Source organism: Mytilus galloprovincialis, chromosome 9, assembly GCF_965363235.1.
Source record: "Mytilus galloprovincialis chromosome 9, xbMytGall1.hap1.1, whole genome shotgun sequence".
Classification (NCBI taxonomy): Eukaryota; Metazoa; Mollusca; class Bivalvia; order Mytilida; family Mytilidae; genus Mytilus; species Mytilus galloprovincialis.
The window spans coordinates 10,607,140-10,628,727 of NC_134846.1; the positions used below are offsets into that span (position 1 = coordinate 10,607,140).

At 32.2% G+C, this 21,588-nt stretch overlaps 1 protein-coding gene and 2 long non-coding RNA genes across 4 annotated transcripts in view; 1 reads left to right on the plus strand and 2 right to left on the minus strand.

Annotated features, from left to right (window-relative positions):
* LOC143044379 (uncharacterized) overlaps positions 1-21,498 on the minus strand; it is a 71,105-nt gene extending 49,607 nt beyond the window's left edge. The window contains exon 1 of the mRNA XM_076216354.1: positions 21,344-21,498. The gene's annotated coding sequence lies outside the window, so the exon portion shown is untranslated. The remainder of the gene's footprint in view (positions 1-21,343) is intronic.
* Positions 4,480-14,268, plus strand: LOC143044378 (uncharacterized). Its single transcript, XR_012968668.1, has 4 exons — positions 4,480-4,763; positions 9,651-9,756; positions 10,361-10,634; positions 11,438-14,268. It is a non-coding gene; the product is annotated as an uncharacterized LOC143044378 (long non-coding RNA).
* On the minus strand, positions 6,311-21,291 carry LOC143044377 (uncharacterized). 2 transcript variants are annotated; one of them, XR_012968667.1, is made up of 5 exons: positions 20,872-21,291; positions 19,776-19,931; positions 13,809-13,883; positions 11,166-11,312; positions 6,311-10,566 (listed from the first exon to the last, which is right to left on the minus strand). It is a non-coding gene; the product is annotated as an uncharacterized LOC143044377 (long non-coding RNA). The 2 variants fall into 2 exon arrangements; XR_012968666.1 differs by having other exon boundaries at positions 20,867-21,290.
* Positions 21,499-21,588: the final 90 nt, after the last annotated feature.

Genomic DNA, 21,588 nt, shown 5'->3' on the forward strand with positions numbered 1-21,588 from the left:
GACAAAGATTGTTATTAATTTACAACCTCAAGTTTAAGTGCAATTATGTAATACAATGAACTGGAAATCTACATTACCAAATTAACTACAAAAGTACCAAAATGAATAAAAGCTCTTTAAAACTGGCCTCACAAAAACATTTTGGAAAGTATGATTTTATAATACTAGTAAGTTTATATTGTGTAAAAGTCAATCACTGGTACTTTTGACCACTATCAGTACATTAAAAAATTTATGGTCCAGTCAAAAGGCCATTTTTAACTTTAATGAATGGAAGATATCAATATACCCTAAAGGTTGATGTGTATTCAATGATAATATTTGGTTTAGATTTAAAAGGTTAAGTAAATATTCACCCCAATTCAAAAAAGTTCAACAATCTCTTGTGTATATTTAAATGGCTAACACATAATAAGTAATTGTTAATTAAATGGACTTATATTAAGTGTCAATAGCCATAATGATTAGCAGGCTAAGCTACTTCAAACTGTTAATGACAGTTTTAATTGATTTATGCTAATCTTGCATGCCCGGCTATGAATCTTTAACCCTACCAGACACATCAAAAATGATCAAAATGTGATATGGGGTATCAGCTCTACAAGACAGCAACCTCACATCAATAAAGAAAAAAACATCTAGAGGCCAATAAACAATATAATTTCTTCAAGCAAAGACCACTGTTGAGGACTTTAAAATATGGAAATTTTTATTTCGATAAAAATGATAGATATTACAAAATGTATTAGTCCCAGAGGAAAGATGTGCCTTAAAAAATAGCTTGTTGCACATGACTAGCATGATTGCCTCCTGTATCTAAGACATAGACAGAAACAGGGGGAAAGGGGAGATGGGGGAATGGGTCTGGAAAGGATTCTGAATAGGATTATTAGGTCTTTCCACTTTTTTGTGGAAAGACCTACTGTTTTTCTTCTGATTATTTTTTTTTTTCTTCCGCCTAATTTTGTTCTTGCGATAAATATTTGTTTCGCAATATGTCGCTTAGATATTTGGTATATGATATCAAACAGTTTATGCGCTTTTGAAATTTACCCTGCGTAACCGAATACTTTTCTTTGTAGGAGTTATCTCCCCAAACACTGTTTTCCTTGTGTCCACGACTCCTTCGCAACCGTAAAAGATTACGACAAATTTATTTTATGAAATTGCTCGTTATATCCTTCGCATGATTTGTCCAATTTCGACCGAAGCAATATGAACGTTCCATATGAGAGTTATTTCCCCTTTTGTATTAGAAATTTTGAAATGTATTTTAAACTGGAACACCATAAGTGATAGAGACCTAGGATCTTTTGATTTGAGGTCCTTGGTCCAAAAAAATGAAAATTAAGTGAAAATTAAATGAAAATTAGGTCAAGGTCAAAGGTCAAGGTCATATTTTAATTTTTGAATTAGGCTTATTTCCATTAATTTCCAGAAACTGTATAAGATATCGACAAATTATTTTGACTAAATTGTTAGTTGCAACATGTCGTAACTTAATAATTTTAGTTGAAAAGGTGCGTAGACAATGAATGGGAGTTTTTGTCCTTATCATATCTAAAATTATGTGTAAAGTGATATAACTTATTAACCATACATATTAGAGACCTAGGGTCTTTTGATTTGAGATCCTCAGTTTGTGACCTTGAAATTGAGGTCAAGGTCATAGGTTAATTTGACATTCTAGTTTTTGACCTTTGCTTTTAATTCATATCTATACATCATAAAGCCATATGAACTGACATTTTAGACAGATTTTTAATATTTTAATATCAAAATAGATATTAACTGGTGGAAAGACCTTCAATTGTTCTCTGAACAATTGGTTTTTAATTGTTCTCTTCTTTTTTTAAGCCAAGAAAACATGAAAATTATATTTCTTTGATTGTTCCCCTTTTTCTGTATTGTGAGATTAATCAAAATACCAACAAGAATGTGTCCATAACCCCGAAAGGATGCCCCATCCACACTATCACTTTCTATGGACCGTGAAAATGGGGTAAAATCTCTAATTTGGCATTAAAATAAGAAAGATCATATCATAGGGAACATGTGTACTTAGTTTCAAGTTAATTGGACTTCAACTTCATCAAAAACTATCTCGACCAAAAATTTTAACCAGGAGCAGGACAGACGAACAGATGCATAGACCAAAAAACATAATGCCCATAAATGGGCCATAAAAATATTTACTGCAATTCTTGAACATCAATATAATCTACAACAACAAAAATTATTTTATAGACTTATTAAGTTTTTAACTCTTGCACCCCTTTATGACTTTAAAAAGTTAAAATAATGTTTTTTAAATATCATAATTACTTATTTGAATTTAAAACATAACAAATATTGACTGTAATTGGCCATCATGAGTATCAAGGTCGTATCAATTATAAAAATAATAAATAAAAATATATATGCTATATTGTCATACTGAAAATTTAAAACCTTTTTATTGTTGTAATATTTGTCTACAAAAATAGCATTTACCTGACGTTCCCAGTAAATTCAAAAGACTTATATAAGACATTTATCTTACATTATAATAAAATCCGATGATTTGAAACTTCTGCACTGATGCACAATTATGATCAGTCCATTAATTTCATACACATTTTTTACGAGAATAATAAAATCATTGTCAAAACGGTTAGACTAGTCTTATGCTTGAAGCAATTAAACCTTTAAAAATCAAGATAGGAAGTCATATTATATCAAACTTCACTACCAAATATGTCAATAATTTCAAGGCGTTATACATAGTAACAAAGAGGATGTGATTCGCCTTTCTGATTTTTATCACATTCAGATATTCTATCATAGTTCGATTCAACATGAAAATCGGCATTACTAAGTTAAAAGCAAGTATTAATAAGCCATTAACAAGGTTTCCATATTAACAGCTCAGCTATCCAGTTTGTTTTACTTTTGTTTCTAATTGCCTGGGGTCAATTTGATTATAACTTAATCTTGGTGTTATGAGATGAAATGTTCTTATCTGATCTTCCATAGAAACTGGCTGCCACTAAACAGCCCATATAGTCTGATGGTACAAAAAGAGGAATTAAACACCAAAAACTCAATCAATCAATCTTATTTGATCCAATCTGATTAACTGGTTTAAAATGATATAAGGTTTCCAATTTTCTTTTAGCATGTTAAGTCCCAGATGCTTTGGTGAATTAATGTGGGACATTCCAATGCGCCAGCAAATCATAAAAAAAAATCTTCAGGGTTGAAACAATTTTAAGACTACATGTCTTCCGCAGGACTGAAAGTTTTGAAGAGGGTTAAAATCCTGACCCACAGGAACAAACTTATTCTTTAATATACTGACCCTGTAGAAACCTTTAGTCTCATTTCAATGATCTTTACATTTTTGTACATAAACATTGTACTGTAACAGTTGATCATGTTAACAACCATTAATTATCCCTAAAACAAATAAGGTCTGAGGTATAATGTACATGAAGTCCTTAACAACTTTTGGTTTGATTTTGCAATTGGCTAGTTGTGATGGCACTATTGACACAAATCTACTGTGTACAATGACACAATTCTGTCTTTGACAGGTGGTATGTCTATGAGAATACAATATGAAGCACTATCAAGATCAATATTTCCTAATTTTAACAGCAGAAATCAGCACATTGAAGTGTTAATCAATTTTATGTGAGTGGTCACTCTAAGGCCAAAACAAAAAAAACTTATGTAGTGGTTAGAACCTCTCGAGTCTAAAAAAAAATATAAAGTGAATGGTCATTGAAAAATGTAAAACTAAATTGGCTAGTTGTCTCTTGAGAGATGTCTTAAAAATAAAAATGTGTGTGACACTGTGTGTACACACAATTCTGATGCCACAGGCTGGAAATAACAATAATACTTATAAAAAAGGAGATGTGGTATGATTATTGTCAATAAGACAACTCTTCACATGAGACTAAATGACACGGATATTAACAATTATAGGTCACTAAACAACCTTCAACAATGAGCAAAGGCCCATACCTTATAGTCAGCTATACAAGGCCCCGAAATTGACAAATGTAGAACAATTCAAACCAGAAAACTTAAATGGCCTAATTATATTTTTAATGTACAAAAAAAATATAATGAAAAAAATTTATAACCGAGCTGAGCAACAAAATTGTTTGGTTCAACTAATAGACCTGTAAATGTGCTACTATTTACATGCATTTTAAATAGTCCAATATCAGAAATTTTTGTTTGAAATTCTCAATAATTAAATAGCTCAATAAAATCTTTTAAATGCATCAATTTTTAACATGTATAAAATTATAAATGCAAAATCAATATTTGCATACCTGAATTTTGAAAGCATCTAAAAATGAAAATGCATTATTTATTCATTCAATGTTCTAATGATTTGTAGTAATTAACAGACATTTCATTCATACTTGACATTGACATTGTATATATCTGTCAATCACAAAAAGTCTTAAGTATAGTCGCCGTCAGCTGATTTTCGTAGCGGTTATCGGTAAAAATAATCTAAACTATCAATCGCGTTTACTCGAGATATAGTTTTTAACATTCCATTCAAAAATCGCATTTAGAAAAACCACTACTGACCTACCTTTTAAGTGATCGCACTGTCATAATCCTGACCTTCACATTTTCATAGACGATTTTGAATGGTGGAATCAGCCATTGTTTTTACCGGAAGTGTTTCCGTGGAGTTCAAGTTCAGGAAATTTACATAAATTTCGGACGTCTCGGATTTTTTCTACAATTGCAAGGTAAGACCCAAAGTAATCTATAATTGCAGACGATAATAATACAGACAGTACAATTTTTAACTTTGTTGTTTTATTGTTAATTAAGAATATACAAAACCAGAAATATGCCACCAAAGTTAAAGAATTTGGTAAAAACCAATCAGGTATATAACTGATGAACCAAAATTGGCAAAAAAACCAACAAAAGAAGCACAATAATTATGAAAATGACAAAAACAAATGAACTGCCAACTGGAATTTGGAAAGAAGTGTTATTGTGTCACATATATTATGACTATTTTCACAATACCTGGACTTTCAAGGCATAAGTAAAGAATGGCAAAACTCTATTCAACTCAATCAATCCCATTTATAAATAAAGATTCAGAAGCATAATATATATATGTAAAATGGATGGGTGGGTGGGGGATAAGAAAGGCAACATAAGTGTATGTGTTACCCATACATGAATATTTCACACCTTAATCTGCTTCTAAACTAACTTGCTGCAACCAACCTTAAGAAGTTAAGACTACTTTTGCCTTACTCTATAACTTGAAATTAACCCCACTGGCCCAACATAATGCATTGCCTGGAGAATGGAAATACAAAGCTTCTGTCGGTCTATCCTTGTTTTCCAGCAATCGGCCGGTCTCCGATTCAATTCTTACCAGATTTTATGAAACTTACAAAAATATAATAGGTTAATATCAGCAATATCTCAGACAAGTGTTTTAAAGGAGTTATTCTCCTTGGAAATATAATCTCTGTGCAACACGGGATATAGGAACTCTGTTCTTTTGTTTAACTTTTAAATACATGTATAAATTTTTTCCTATTAAGAAATAAGGAGATGTGGTACATGATTTCTGAATGAGATAAATATCCATTAAATTTCAAATGAAATGGATGTAAGCATTTACAAATGTATAAGTAACCATACCGTTACAGCCTTCAACAATACAATAAACTGTTATCACAGAGATACGTCACGCCTGAAAGTACATGGATAAACTAAGTCCATTGAAATGAGACATGCCAATGCTAATACAACTGTATACAAAATACCATTGCCTTATCATAAGTTGTTCCCTTTAAACAGACATAAACACAAACTATTACATGTAAACTAACCAAAATTTCAAAGTCAATAAAGCATAACTGAGGGGACATGGTCAAATAATCTACACGGTAATTAGGTGTGCCAATGCTCATACAAATGTAAACCAAATATCTTTGACTTACCATTAGTGGTTCACCATAAACTAGACCTAATCACAAACTACCGGTAATACATTGTTGACACCATTGACGTCGATGCCAGAAACAGCAAACCTGTCTTGCTTTTTTACTCCATCAAGCAAGACAAAACTCATACCGTATTCATTTGTAGTTAGCTATAAAATACCCCAACATGAAAAGTAAAAACAAGAAATTGTCCAAAGTAGACGGAAGCCCCACTCGAACTATCCTTTTCCATGTTCCATAGACTGTGAAATTGGGTAGGGCCATAAAAAAGAATAGGTTTGTTTGCCCTAACACTACCTATCCAGAAAAAAGCTGCCTAATCTGTAATCAAATTCTTTTATTGTCCTGATTTGAGGAAGTTTTTTTTCAATCAGATAGGCATGAAGACTAATAAACACCCGATACTTCAATTTCTCTTTTTGAAAAAAAAGGGAAATGCCTACCTACCTACCCACTATCTCAACCTTTGGGTAGGGTTAATTTTTTTTTAATTGTGGCCGAATAATCTAATTTCGCATTAAAATTAGAAAGATTATACTATAGGGAACATAGGTACTAAGTTTCAAGTTGATTGGACTTCAATTTCATTAAAAACTACCTTGACCAAAAACTTTAACCTGAAACTCCCACTTTCATTTTCTATGTTTAGTGAACCGTGAAATTGGGGTAAAAAGTCTAATTTGGCTTTTAAATTAGAAAGATCATATCATAAGCAACAAGTGTACTACGTTTCAAGTTGATTTGACTTCAGCTTCATCAAAAACTACCTTGACCAAAAACTTTACCCTGAACGGACGCAGACATACGAACGGAGCCACAGACCAGAAAACATAATGCCCCTCTTTTATCGTAGGTGGGGCATAAAAATTTATGAAAGACAAATATAAAAGTGTAGGCTCTTAACTGGGACAGGTACTTAGAAAATGTGGCTTATTGACCTAAGACAGTCGTGTAACAGCTGAACATTATAACATTAACAAACTAGAGTATAAAATATAAGTGGAAAACTGCTTAACACATGAGACCCATTACAAAGCAGGAAAACATTAACTTATTTGTAGATCTTACTTTGCTGAACATTATTGCTGTTTACAGTTGATCTCTATACTATCTATAATAATATTCATAATAATAATTTCCGAGTTATAAGTCAAAATCTACATTTTACCCCTACCTTCTATAATTAGCCATGGCGGTCATCTTGGTTGGTTGGCAGGGTCACGCCACACACTTTTAAACAAGATACCCCAATGATGATTGTGGCCAAGTTTGGTTAAATTTTGCCAAGTAGTTTCAGAGAAGAAGATTTTTTAAAAATTTACAAAAATTTTCGAAAATTGATTATAAAGGGCAATAACTCGTTAATTGGTCACTTGACAATTTTGGTCATGTTGACTTAATTGTAGATCTTACTTTGCTGAACATATTGCTGTTAACAGTTTATCTCTATCAATATAATAATATTCAAGATAATAACCAAAAACTGCAAAATTTCCTTAAAATTACTAATTTGGGGGCAGCAACCCAACAACGGGTTTTCCGATTTGTCTGAAAATTTCAGGGCAGATAGATCTTGACCTAATAAACAATTTAACACCTATGTAAGATTTTCTCTAAATGCTTTGGTTTCAGAGTTATAAGACAAAATCTACATTTTACCCCTATGTTCTATTTTTAGCCATGGCGACCATCTTGTTGATTCAGCATATCAATGAACACCAAAAATTTATTTTTTTGTTACAATCGAAATAAGTTTAATCATGGACCCTTTAGATCTTAATGTAGACCAATTTGAAAACAGGACCCAAAATTTAAAAAATTTAAATACATGTTTAGATTCGGCATATCAAAGAACCTCATAAATTCAATTTTTGATGAAATCAAACAAAGTTTAATTTTGGACCCTTTTTACCTAAATGTGGACCAAATTCCAAAAACATAATACACAGTTAGATTCAGCATTTCTAAGAAATCAAGAATAAAAACCCATTGAAATCGGTCAAGAAATAAGCAATTTATACAAAGTATAAAAAAATATTATTCGCTGGTCCCTTTATTAATGTTAAAAATGGAAAGAAACCATATCTCCCCACCCCTCCTTGACTAAAAAAAAAATCACTCCCAACCTTTCTGTTCAGTTCTGGAACCTTGCTGTTTGGGACCTTCTATTCCTTAAAAGTTAGGACGATAACCCTCAAATTTAATCCCAACCTGATTTTTAAATTTTATGGTGCAGACAATGCTGACAAAGGCAAAGCTATAACATTATCAAATGCTAAAACTTCATGGTTATAAAAAAAAAACCCAAATGACCTAAATTATTATTAAGGGTATATATTTCAGAAGTTCATAATTAAAACTTCATTTAAGCAATAAAATTATAAATTCTTTTGATTTCAATTTAGACCCCCATCTAACTGGTTTCTAGAACATTTTTTATTTTACAATTAACTATCAATTTAAATGCACATCTTCATATTTTGAACAAAAAGTATGCAAATTTTGATTATTGCCACACTTGTTAACATAATAACAAATACGTAGAAGGAAAAAAATATAACTATAAACTATAATATAGGAGATAACCTCAAAATACAGTCTTTTAGTCTTACAACAGATAAATGTCCAGTCCATTTAAATACATAGGGCCTAAAATAAAATATTGTTTGTTTCCCCAATCCCGACCGACCCTGCAAAAACAGTGCTACTCTTAAAATTTTATTGTCAAATTTAAGTCAAATATTATTTTATTCATTTCCGATTGTCAGGCTAGCAGGATCGTCAAATGCTGTTCAAGCTTTTTGGAAAAAATAAAATTATTTCCCTACCTTCTGACCCACACCTGGCTTTGCAGGGTAGGGATTGGGGAAACAAACAATATATTAATTAAGCCCTAGCATGATATCTATGATATAAATAAATGCCTGAATTTTTAGTATGCACTATTCTTAACGTCAATATAAACTATATATATTCAACTAGTATCAGTCTTATTCCATATTTATGCTCAATAAAATTTTTCTTTTTAGTATGTACTATTCTTAACATCAATATAAACTATATATATTTAACTATTATCAATCCTATTCCATATTTATGCTCAATGGAATTTTTCTATCTTCACACATAAGACATAAGACATTTTATTTCACTAAAGCCCCCACATGGGGTATGTTAGTACAACATTTTTTAACAAACAATAAAAGTGTGAACATATTTACATTAGAACAACATGGTTAACAAAGGTGGAATAAATTAATAGTATATATATAATTAATACAAATATTTGACAAGAAGTACAAATTATAGGAACATGATTAAGCACATGTATTAAAAGGTTTTAATAACACTTTTGCAAAATTTTGCTATTCCAGTAAGTGTAAATAAATCTGATGTATTCATCAATTCTTTAAATTTTAAAACATTTGGGTTTTTACATAAATTTGAATCTAATTTGAGTTTGGATTATGTCCCCTTGATCACTGTTAAAGCTATCACTTTCACTTGGCATGCTTGGCAAGTACTTGTTTTATTAAAAAAATAAAATTTAACATTCGTTGAAACATTATAAAATTTACCACACTTGTTTTATCAAAAAATTGAAGTGTAACATTCTATGAACATTATTATAATTTTCCTAATTTTTTATGTACTTTTCAGACAAAGGACTTGTTGAGAAAACTTTACCAGTTTTTTCTGATGGAAAAGGGTTTGAAGCGCCCATGGATGCTTCAAAACCCAATGAGAAGACTAGTGAAAGCAACAGGTAAAATTAATCATTTTTTTTATTTGATTTGAAAAAAAAAAACAATTGGACATTTCATTATAGCACACTTGAACATTTTCAATGTCAATTAAAAAAATCAAATTGTGTATACTAGCATATACATTTGTATTCTATTCCATTCAAAAGAAGAAATAGAAGGATTTCAGTATTAATTACATAAAGTATAATTCTAACAATAAAGTCCTTCTAAAAATCCATTCTTTAAGTCTAAACAAAAAAAGATGTGTTTCCTATTACCATATAAGCACGGCTAAAGTCAAAATGAAACATAGACTCAATCTAAAAAAATGTTAGAATAAAAATAAATCCCTTTACTTAATTACCCTTTTCTTTTCAAAGAAGAAATACAAAACACACCTATTAATTTTTTTTGGCCTTAAGTCTAGACAAGATATTACATTTTTTATGTTCTACCATCAAAATTCAGCAAAAACAAAAGGTGATGAAAAATATGGTGAAAGTCTTCAATATTGATGTTTTGTTCAACATAATTTACAATTATATATAATAACATTGCATGTATTGCATTGATAAAAACAAAATGGTAAACATTTGTTTAAATAATTCTCAATGAAAATTACAGGCATTAAACAGTCCACCCTGAGAGGGTACATCAATGGAAATGATCCTGTGCAGGATGTGGTCAAGTCAATTCACAAGGATTATGTCCAGAAAACTGTCACCAAGACTCAGAAGGTGGATGATTTCGACAAAGGTGTGGTGAGGAGGACCATCTATGATCTGCACAAGAAATCCCAGTCGGTGACCATGCCAAAGCTGCAGGAAGCTCTGAAAAAGAAAGACATTGACATTTCCATATCTACAGTGTCGAGAACAGTGCATTTACTGGGGTTTCGGTAATTATTTCAAAATATTTTGACTTACTGGTCATCCAATCTCTAAGCCAAAAATTTCATTAAAGTGAGAATGTAAATACATGAAATAGGGAATGTGTCAAAAAGAAAACCCGACCAAAGAGTAGAAAACAGCCAAAAGCCACCAATGTATCTTCAATACAGTGAGAAAATCCCGCACCCGGAGGCGTGCTACAGCTAGCCACTTAACAAAATGTATACTAGTTCAGTGTTAATAGACGTTATACAAAACTCTGAACTATATCCTTTATTTTCTTTTTTTTTTTTATAATTTGTAATGGAACAGATATAAAACATGCTGAAAGTGTATATATATTGGGTATTTCATCTTTTTTGTCAAAATCATGGGACAGGTGAACATGTATAATTTTTAATTTCAATGCATATAATGAAAATGTTACTTGTACTCATAGAGGTCCAGGAAAACAAAGAATACATCTGAAAATATTTAAACAATGTTGCATACAAGTTTAAAGATTTAGATTTAAGTTCCCCATTGCGAATCATACTTACAAGACTAATGAATTTCTTTTCTGCTATTAATGATCAAGCTACCAGAATACATCAGAGTCATCTAGATTCAACTTTACACATACTCCAGGTATTGCTTAGCAGGCAGTAACTTAATGATTGACACTACATGTATATATAGCTAACAGCCTGAAAATAAAAACAATACATTCTTATCTAATATTAAAAAATATACAAACAAACGTATTATCTATTATCATGATTATTAAAATACATCATATAGAAATATGTACATGTATGATTTTGTTTTTCAGGTTCTACAAGAATGCGACAAGCAGAAGATTTGTGTCGGAGAGGGAGGACATCGTTCTCATGAGAATGACATATCTTCGTAAGATACATAAGTTTAGGCAGCAAGGGCGTCATATTGTATATCTGGATGAGACTTGGTTGAACACCAATCATGTGGTAAAGGGTGACTGGCTGGATGTTCCCAGCACGTCCATGTCTGTCTTTGAGCCACACTGTAAAGGTACCCATCGGAAAGTACCTTCTGGCAAAGGTACTAGATTGATAATCTTAGATGTTGGCTCCTCTCAACAAGGCCTAATCCCCGGATGTGGTCTTATATTTGAGTCGAAAACCAACAGCTCTGATTATCATGACGAGATGAATAAGGAGCACTTTACAGAGTGGTTCAGAGATACACTTCTCCCTAAACTGCCTCCTCGGTCTGTAATTGTAATGGACAATGCTCCGTATCACAGTCACTTAGATCCTGACTCAAAGGTACCAAACACAAACAGCAACAAGTCAGAGATCTCGGCATGGCTGGAGAAGAGCAATGTTCAGTATGATAAGAAAATGAAAAAGACCGAGCTGCTTGATTTGGTGAAGCAAAAAAAGCCTCAACCTAGGTATATAATAGATGACCTTGCATCAGCTAATGGCCATGAGATTTTACGCACACCTCCTTATCATTGTGAGCTCAATCCCATCGAACTGGTTTGGTCTTACTTAAAAGGCTATGTAGCTAGAAACAATTCTAGTTGCAATAAAAAAGGTATTACTCAGCTTTTTTTGGAGGCCAAGTCCCATGTCGATGCGGAGCGCTGGGCTAAATTTGAGACTCGCGTGGTAAGGGAGTTTGAGGAAAAGCTCAGGAAACTTGATGGTATCAGGGATGAAGACGTCAATCCAGTGGTGATTGACATGACAGACGATGACAGTGATGACAGTCAAAAGACTATTCCTTACATGTTTTCTGAGGGGGAGGGGGAGGGGACTAATGAAAATGACGTTGACTTTGAGGACAGTGTCCCTGATACCATCAATGATGCTGATGAGATTTTGTGCAATACCTGTGGTAGCACTGAACCACCCAAATCCATTCAAAAGGACAAGTATATATCCTGGTTTCAGTGTGATACTTGTGATCAGTGGGTACACAACAGGTGTTGCACAAAACCTGCTCTTGCGAGGAATGTCTGTCTTCGATGCTTTTCCATTCTTAACCACCGGAACCTCAGTGAACCACTGATTTCGCCAATTGAAGATATGGAACAGTGATGTCTTTCTTTAATGCCATTAAAATAGTTACATGTACATACCCTAAAGTCAGTTAATTAAAGAATATTTTTAATCTTATAAGCAATAAAACATTTTAAAGTCAGTAAGGCATGTAAGGGGCAATACTATTCAAATTATGCTTATTTACTTGAAGATGTAATATGTCAGATTTAAATATTTTTAAATTTCTTCACTTATTCTTTTGAAAATTTTGATACTAAAGATTTTTTAATACAAACCCTTATCCTAAATTTTGGGTGTTCAAAACATAAAATTGTTATTTTGATTGCCAATATTTTTAGGACAGTTCAACCTATTATTTCAGAAACTAACACATATATAGCAGTGGCAGATCCAGAAATTTTCATAAGTGGGGGCCCACTGACTGACCTAAGAGGGGGCCCGCTCCAGTCACGCTTCAATGATTCCCTATATAAGCAACCAAATTTTTTCCCAAAAAGGGGCCCCCCCTCCTAAATCCGCCTCTGTATAGCATAGCTGTGCACGGCCTATAAAACTGCCTCCTGGAGACTTGTAAATGAGCAGCTTTTGATTATTTCATTGTTGATAGTTTACGCAAATAAAGCATTACATTTATGGAAAGAAAATAATTGAGAATGGAAATTGTATCTTTATACAAATGAAATTATAATCTGACTGTCTATTAACGGAAATAATTTTACCTCCAAAAAATAAGTAAATTATATATTTTTTTAACATGAATATAATTCCCATCTGACTGGTATTATGAAATACATATTTCATTCTAAGATAAGCAAAAAGATAAAATGTAAAATTTGGATCTTTAATTTTATATCAATTTCCTTCTTCTGACATCATATTTTTGGTTTGAGGATATTCTTTATGTCGCATTTGGCTGAGTTTCTGGAGTATTTATTAACCCAAAATATTGTTTAATTAAGATTCAATTCTTTTTGGTGTGGAACATTATTTTCAATAACACAGATGTGGTCACTACTCATGCCAAATATTTCTCATGATTTGTTTTTAAGTACATGTACATGTATCTGCTTTAATGGCAGTTTCAGATCTGAAACAGCTTACATGGATACCGTCTCAGTTTCTTTACAGCTCTGGAGGACTTTCTCAACATACCTTTGTTTAATCTTCAGTTACTGATTCATTGATGACAATTTCTGGACAATAATTTGAGTGATTTGCTTTCCCATCCTGCATACATCAATAATAAATCATTAAAATATATAATTAATCAACACCTGATAAACTGTGAAATATTTCCACCATCTGTGATACATATATATATATATATATACTTCAAATATCTGTGATATAAGCATTGAAAGATTACTACTGCTATTTGTGATATAAGCATTGAAAGATTACTACTGCTATTTGTGATGTAAGCATTGAAAGATTACTACTGCTATTTGTGATGTAAGCATTGAAAGATTACTACTGCTATTTGTGATGTAAGCATTGAAAGATTACTACTGCTATTTGTGATATAAACGACATAACTGCTATCTGTGATATGAACATGAAGTACAAGTCAAATATCTGTGATATATTTATACTGGTTGTACATAATTGACTTCAGCTGAAGATATTTATTTCTTATTAAGATTATTGATATATTTAAATTTAATGATATGAAAAGTAATAAATTGAATGTTAATGGTTATTTTTATCATGTTGGTTAAGTTTTGAATCATAAATTGTTGTTATTATAATCATGCATGTATATTTAGATATTAAATCATAATTGTTGTTATTATAATCATGCATGTATATTTAGATATTAAATCATAATTGTTGTTAAAATACTCCATCTCAATTATCATTTCATCAAACCTGCTTTGAAAAACAGCCATTGAAACATATCAAGATGTATATAGTTGAATAAGAACATATAAATCTGTAGAAGGTGAAAAATTTGAAATTAAGATAAAGAACAGCAACAAAAATGTTCTTCCTTCAATTATGATCTGTGCATTATTTATAATTTTCATTTAATATGGATACATTTGTCATCAACATTGAAAGACAAATAAAATACAGGGGGCGGCTTGATACAACCCCCATATTCAAGCTTGATACAGCTCTGAATTTAGATTGTGATTAAATATTGAGACAGCATGAGTTTCAGGCATGTGACGTGGTATTAATGAAGAAGCTCCAAAATTTGGACTTTAATGCAAAAATATAAGATGTACAAAGATAGCAAATGAAACAATTCATCAAAAAGACAAATGACTCAGAATCAACAACTGTAGGTAACCATACAGCCTTCAACAATGAGTTAAACCCATACAGCTCAGTCAATGGAATCACAATTGTAAAACAATTCACACGAGAAAAATAACAGCCTTGATTTATCATGTTTATGGTCCAAAATACATAGATTTAGAATATCAAATAACCTCAAGATTTCAATTAAATAAGAAATCAAAGTAAGTTTATCTAAATTTAATAATTTTGGTCCTCAATATGGACCAAATTAAAATGGAGCCCAAAATCCAAATAAATATTTGAAAACAGTATACTGTCATAGTTACAATGTATAGGAAGATGTGGTGTGAGAGCTGATGAGACAACTCTCCATCCAAATAACAATTTATAAAAGTAAACCATTATAGGTCAATGAACAGCCTTCAACACAGAGTCTTGTCTCACACCAACTGCAAATTCAGGGAAGTGCATTTATTGTTGCGATTTTGTCATTTTATACCAGAATGTGATTAATATTTTTGTGATACCTAAATAAATGCCTGGGTAGTGTTGCTATCATGACCACAAGTTGTTTTTTAAGAGTAAGCATGGTAAGAAATCAGTGCATAAAATAAAGAAAGTATATTATATATATTGCAAGTAAGCATGGTAAGTAAGTTTGCATTTATTTTACTGTGTGTATTGCTATATAAAAAAGAAGATGTGATATGATTGCCAATGAGACAACTGTCCACAAGAGACAAAAATGACACAGACATTAACAACTGTAGGTCACAGTAGTGTACGGCCTTCAACAATGAGCAAAGCTCATACCGCATAGTCAGCTATAAAAGGCCCCGATAAGACAATGTAAAACAATTCAATTAAAGTACGGCCTTTTTTATCTAAAAACTAGAGGCTCTAAAGAGCCTGTGTCGCTCACCTTGGTCTATGTGAATATTAAAGGAAGCAGATGGATTCATGACAAAATTGTGTTTTGGTGATGGTGATGTGTTTGTACATCTTACTTTACTAAACATTCTTGCTGCTTAAAATTATCTCTATCTATAATGAACTTGGCCCATTAGTTTCAGTGGAAAATGTTAGTAAAAATTTACAAATTTTATGAAAATTGTTAAAAATTGACTATAAAGAACAATAACTCCTAAGGGGGTCAATTGACCATTTCGGTCATGTTGACTAATTTGTAAATCTTACTTTGCTGAACATTATTGTTGTTTACAGTTTATCTCTATCAATAATAATATTCAAGATAATGACCAAAAACAGCAAAATTTCCTTAAAACTAACAATTCAGGGTCAGCAACCCAACAACGGGTTGTCTGATTCATCTAAAAATTTCAGAGCAGATAAATGTTGACCTGATAAACAATTTTACCCCATGTCAGATTTGCTCTAAATGCTTTGGGTTTTGAGTTATAAGCCAAAAACTGCATTTTACCCCATGTTCTATTTTTAGCCATAGCGGCCATCTTGGTTGGATGGCCGGGTCACCGGACACATTTTTCAAACTACTAACCCAAAAGATGATTGTGGCCAAGTTTGGATTAATTTGGCCCAGTAGTTTCAGAGGAGAAGATTTTTGTAAAAGATTACTAAGATTTACGAAAAATGGTTAAAAATTGACTATAAAGGGCAATAACTCCTAAAGGGGTCAACTGACCATTTCAGTCATGTTGACTTATTTGTAAATCTTACTTTGGTGAACATTATTGCTGTTTACAGTTTATCTCTGTCTATAATAATATTCATGATAATAACCAAAAAAAGAAAAATTTCCTTAAAATTACTAATTCAGGGCCAGCAACCCAACAACGGGTTGTCCGATTCATCTGAAAATTTCAGGGCAGATAGATCTTGAACTGATAAACAATTTTACCCCGTCAGATTTGTTCTAAATGCTTTGGGTTTTGAGTTATAAGCCAAAAACTGCATTTTACCCCATGTTCTATTTTTAGCCATGGCGGCCATCTTGGTTTGATGGCCGGGTCACCAGACACATTTTTCAAAATACTAACCCAAAAGATGATTGTGGCCAAGTTTGGATTAATTTGGCCCAGTAGTTTCAGAGGAGAAGATTTTTGTAAAATATTACTAAGATTTACGAAAAATGGTTAAAAATTGACTATAAAGGGCAATAACTCCTTAAGGGGTCAACTGACCATTTCGGTCATGTTGACTTATTTGTAAATCTTACTTTGCTGAACATTATTGCTGTTTACAGTTTATCTCTATCTATAATAATATTCAAGATAATAACCAAAAACAGCAAAATTTCCATAAAATTACCAATTCAGGGGCAGCAACCCATCAACGGGTTGTCCGATTCATCTGAAAATTTCTGGGCAGATAGATCTTGACCTGATAAACAATTTTACCCCCCGTGTCAGATTTGCTCTAAATGCTTTGATTTTTGAGTTATAAGCCAAAAACTGCATTTTACCCCTATGTCCTATATTTAGCCGTGGCAGCCATCTTGGTTGAATGGCCGGGTCACCGGACACATTTTTTAAACTACATACCCCAAAGATGATTGTGTCCAAGTTTGGATTAATTTAGCCCAGTAGTTTCAGAGGAGAAGAATTTTGTAAAAGATTACTAAGATTTACGAAAAATGGTTAAAAATTGACTATAAAGGGCAATAACTCCTTAAGGGGTCAACTGACCATTTCGGTCATGTTGACTTATTTGTAAATCTTACTTTGCTGAACATTATTGCTGTTTACAGTTTATCTCTATCTATAATAATATTCAAGATAATAACCAAAAACAGCAAAATTTCCATAAAATTACCAATTCAGGGGCAGCAACCCATCAACGGGTTGTCCGATTCATCTGAAAATTTCTGGGAAGATAGATCTTGACCTGATAAACAATTTTAACCCATGTCAGATTTGCTCTAAATGCTTTGGTTTTTGAGTTATAAGCCAAAAACTGCATTTTACCCCTATGTTCTATTTTTAGCCATGGCGGCCATCTTGGTTGGTTGGCGGGGTCACCGGACACATTTTTCAAACTAGATACCCCAATGATGATTGTGGCCAAGTTTGATTAAATTTGGCTTAGTAGTTTCAGAGGAGAAGATTTTTGTAAAAGTTAACGACGACGGACGCAGGACGACGACGGACGCAGGACGACGACGGACGCAGGACGACGGACACCGGACGCAAAGTGATGGGAAAAGCTCACTTGGCCCTTCGGGCCAGGTGAGCTAAAAAATGAACGAAAAACAAATATGTAACATTTAAACAAACGACAACCACTGAATTACAGGCTCCTGACTTGGGACAGGCATATACATAAAAAAAGGTGGCGGGTTAAACATGTTAGCGCGATCCCAACCCTCCCCTAACCTGGGAACTATGTATTCCTTTGTTCTTCATTGGCTACAGATATAGAGGGAAAGTTGAGATCTCACAAAACATATTTAACTCCGCCTCATTTTAATGCCTGTCCCAAGTCTCTGGCCTTTGTTAGTCTTGTATGTTTTTGAATTTAAGTTCATTTATATGATTTGGAATTTTGTGTGACCTCCATTTTCATTGAACTAGTACACAATTTTATTTAAGGGCCAGCTGAGGACCACCTGCAGATGCAGGATTTTCTCCATACGTTGAGACTCATTGGTAGCTGTCATCTGTTTTCTGCTCTTTGGTCGGGTTTTTGTCTCTTTGACATATAGTCATATTCACCATTTCCATTCTCAATATTTTGTACATAGAAGCAGAGAAAACATGAGTTCAATGAAACAATTATCCACCGGACCAAATGACATAGATATAAAGAAACTATTGGGTCACATAAGAGCCTTCAACAATTAGCAAACCCATACTGCATAGTGATCTACATGTATAATAGGCCCCGAGACCACAATTAATTCCTCTATCATTTCTTTATAAAGTTTTGTCGCATTAAAAAAATTTTGCCTATTCTTTTTGTCTAATTTTTTGTTTGTGTAATGTACAGTTACTGTACAAGTCCAAAAGTATATGCAATTTTCAGAATCATTCAAATTTTGCCAATTCACATCCATACCCCTATAGGCAAGTCAAGAGATGTTCCGAAACGTGTAAATATTACCTTTTTGCACCTGGCCTAATCACTCTTTCCTGATCAAAATCAGTTAAAATAAAACATCCAAAAGTTTATTTCCGCTCTCTTCTTTCATTTCCATCCCAGAAAAGCTAAGAAATGTATGAGAAAGGGAAAGAAAAAAATAAAGAAAAAATACACTATAATTAAAGGGAACTATATTCGTGAACAACAAAAACCAGGGTCATTAATTGTGGTCTTGGGCCGATAAGGGTAATGGATCCACCCTTGACATAGAATCTTCAATAATACAACAAAATTTATATAAATTGAACAATGACCTTGTGAATGAGGAAATCTATGTGGGCATTTAGTTGTGAACAAGAATTGTTTTGGCTTTCTAAGTATTCTAATTCCATTAAAAATAATAAAATTATCATTCAGTGTTGTCCATTGTATTAATAATTTTTTTTTTTAATTTATTATATATATATATTTAATAATATACAAAGCAAATAAAGTATGCACATTAACACAGGCTACAGTGAAGAATTTTTTAAAACAATATCTTATGAAGGTGATTTTTTTCTTTTTTTTAATACTTTTTGCCCAATATTCTCTATTCTTTTAATTTAAGCACCTCATTATTCTTTATTCAATATTCTTTATTATTGGGGTCATTGTTCTTTATTTCTAATAAATTGTGCCCGTTTTGCCCCATTCACACCCTTATAATGATAGATATACAAGGTAAGATGAACTTCATGTAGTTAGACAGACATGTCTGCCTATCAACCTATTTATAAAAGTTTTTGAGTTTTTGGTGAAACATAAACCTACATTCAATTTTCCAATGGCCTCATCATTGATGTACAAATTCCTCTTGTCTCTCTATTTTACATGTCAATCTATTCAACCAACAGATCTCTACGGTACTCTTATAATCAGCAGATGGAGCTTTTTTAGCATCTCTCCCCCAATTTAGTTTGGCATCTTCTGCATGAATGGAAAATAAAGTAATTATCACTAGTCTCTGGCATAGGGCTAGTGGCAAATTGTCTAGACCTGCCAAAATTTAATAAAAATCCTGAAAGATGTTAAGAGCAACCCTCTAAATTAGGGATATCCCTTTACAGAGGGACTGTCTCAGACAGGCGACCAATTTGCTGTTGTAAATTTAAAAAAAAATGAATAACTTGATCTAGATTTTTTTACTTAAAAACGGGAAAATTCATTATATTTGGAACAATCTTTCTAATAGAGGGTCCAATTTTTTTAAATAGTACATGTATATAAAAAGATATACAAGTCCATGAATATTGCAAAATTCTATGACATGTTTTTGATAAAAAATATACCAGGTAGATGTATATGGATTTAGTTCTTAGGGAAAAGTTTCTTCAAATTATATAAATATTTGCTCATATCTACCAAAGTGGTTTTCATAAACAAAAATAATCACAAGAAATGTCATGTTAAGGGCATAAAAAGGGATAGTCATTATATTACATTGAGTGGTTGTTCCCAACTTGTTAACAAGTTTTAATACTCCCCTAAAGCTTGCATCAAGTTGTGATACTGCTGAACAGCTTACATGATACAAAGTTTGTTTTTCATATCTTTATAAGATGATTTTTTTCTCTCAAGATTTTGCACACAATAATCAACCGTATAAAACACACACACACACACACACACACATACAGAAAATAATAAATTAAATGAATTTTCACCTTTATATTAAACTGTGTATAAAAGCCTAAACAGGATTCTACACGTACCACACTACAGATACAGAACTTGAACCAATTAATTATAGCCTTTGGGTAATTAAAACATTGCATCGTTTGTATGTTTTAATACTCGTGATGATATCATTCTTTTAATTATTTTTTTTTTCATTAACCTACAGAAGTTATAATTCTACTTACCGTACATTTTTTCATTGATACTCCGTGTAAAACGTCATTCTGTTGAATTGCGGGTCACATTGAAGGGCACATTGAAGTTGTCTTGTCGATTACATTACATGTGTTATTGTTTACATGAAAAAAACGCGGGAAAGTTGATCACATCATTATGCTCCGCCTCCGGAAGTGACGAATGCTTGTCAGCTGCTTGTGTAAATAAAGGATCCTCATAGAAACAAAGATGGCGTAATTACAATGGAAAACATTCTAGGAAATGTGAAGGTCAGGATTATTACAGTGCGATCACTTAAAAGGTAGGTCAGTAGTGGTTTTTCTAAATGCGATTTTTGAATGGAATGTAAAAAACTATATCTCGAGTAAACGCGATTGATAGTTTAGATTATTTTTACCGATAACCGCTACGAAAATCAGCTGACGGCGAGGATAGTATCTTTGATTGAAACATAAATAATTATAAATTTAATAAAAATTCCTTACCTAATTTGTCATGTCAACTTCTAAATCGTTTTTATTTACTCTTTCTCAATCGTTTTCTGTGTATTATGTGAGTTCTACATCTGATGAAATTTCCCAATACACAAAAATCTGACAATTCCATTCACAAATTCTGAGAGCTCTTGCTCTCAGCTGTTTCATCAAAATATTACAATTTACTGATATTTGATTGGTTAAAAAAATAATCTTACAATTTTTATCAATGGGTAAAAAAATAAGACGTTTTC